Raw genomic sequence first — 2,118 nt, 5'->3', positions numbered from 1 at the left:
GGACAGTAAGAGTGGTCAACAATACTAATTCAATTGTAAATTTCCCCTTCACTTTTTTAAAACAAATTTTTAGATTAAATTTTCTGATTTTCTGAAGCTGTGATATGTCTGGAATTCAAATCTTTGAAAAAGGTTATGCCTGGTTACATGTCACAAACTTCTCGAACCCTCTTGACATCATCACCTTCAGTAGAGTAGTTTCCTGTTTGCAAATCAAATTTCATCTATTACAGCAAATCAATAGATTTTCTACCCCCTTTCCTATTCTATTTAGGCTAGGGGTGTCTAACCATTCAGATTTTAGAAATGTCACCATATTGCTTCGGTAGTGTTTGTATGTTCAACACTTATAATTTGATGTAGGATGGAAGGTCACATACCATTTATCTGTCTTTCAAAATGAAAACTTAGTCTAACTTTTTATTTCAAATTTCACTGTAAGAACATTAGTTCGCATAGTGTGTTTTCAACTGAACTGAAAAAGGACAAACGTTAATGGTCATATCTTTTTAAATTTCAGACAATTCGAGAAAATCAAAGAGGAAAATTATCCTAATCCTTGTTGATAAACAAAAAACTATTTAAAACTTACAACTTATTTTTTTAAGTAAATGACAAAGAAACGTAAATAATCAAAAAGTCAACATAAAGCTGATGTCTCCAGCCATTTTACATTCCATTCTTAACCACTCCACTGCACTTAAATTAAACGAAGGGTAATTGCAATTGGTAGTAGTTTGATCGTCTTGGATTAAAGGATTGAGCATGATCTAGTAAAATATTATCTGGTTAGCTTGATCTTATAATGATCTATTGAGGATGTATAAAGACCTGTTCAGATCTTATATGGTTACAATAACCATCAGCAGACAGTCTGTGCTATAATTCAACCCTTTTCTGTATCAATCTAGATTCAACAACACGGCTTTTCAAGAAAGTACCAACAACTATTATATACATTTTCTATATGAAATTGAACATGCGATATTTCCAGAGGACAGATATTTCAGTACTCACAAAAAAATGTTTTCTTATAATTGTAACTTTTGAAATAAAATTTTGTCTTGCATTTTCATTATGTGATAATATATCTGAAAAGGATTAAAGTAGGGTAAAGCACTTCTATAATGACAGGAGCCACCTACATCTGATGACAAATAGGAATGATGCAAATAGAAGCTGTAAATGGCCCAGATAGACATACAAAGTTAGAAAATCTCTTTTACTAGTACAACTCTTTCCTAGAAAGAACCATCCCATGATATTAGCCTTATAGATTGATTTGCAGAAATGTAATTGTGTTTGTATCAAAACATATTGATCTGAAATATAGAAATATGAAACAGTATTACATTTCTTTAAAAACAGACAATACGTCTCTGATACTGTTTAACAAAAATAAGTCTTACAAAGAGGCACTGAATAGCTGTAGATTACCAACAACCCATTTTCACCTATGTATTAGAAATTTGTTTTACCTAACTATTACATGTTAAAATTTTAATGGATACATTTAGGAAGTAATTCGACCTTTGATCTCATATTGACTGATCAACAGAACTGCTATATTCTCATGGAGGTAGACTGTAGGTCTAGGCTAACGATTGCTTGGTACAATAGTAAAAGTGTTGGTAGTTTAGTTAGTTACTTGTAACATTACATTAGTAGTTACACTTTATAACAATAGGTAGTATTAATCTGTCCTTTTATATACTAATCATATCATTGTTATATAGATAGACATCAAACGATGCCGACAATAATATTATTATAATATATTACACATTAATAAACTTCTGGTTGCGATCTGTATGCTCTTATTCCCACGAATGATGCTTTCAAACGCAACATTTGATTTCTTGTCTATGTATTTTTATGCAAATACACCCAAATCTTAATTACATGCATGACTTTTATCGAAATAAATTCACATACAATTTTTGTAATGTTTTTATTTTCAGGAATTTAGCCCTATTTCTTTAAATCTTTTAAGATTAATTTTTGTCGTAAATGTCGAATTTAACATTGGGAAAAACCAAACTTGGAACACGTAATTAATGTAATTATTTTAACGGCGTTCCTCCTTTGCGGTTCGGATCGTTTGTACTTCGTTTTTTT

This window comes from Lottia gigantea (genome assembly GCF_000327385.1).
Source record: "Lottia gigantea unplaced genomic scaffold LOTGIsca_26, whole genome shotgun sequence".
NCBI lineage: Eukaryota > Metazoa > Mollusca > Gastropoda > Lottiidae > Lottia > Lottia gigantea.
This window is presented reverse-complemented; position numbering follows the sequence as displayed.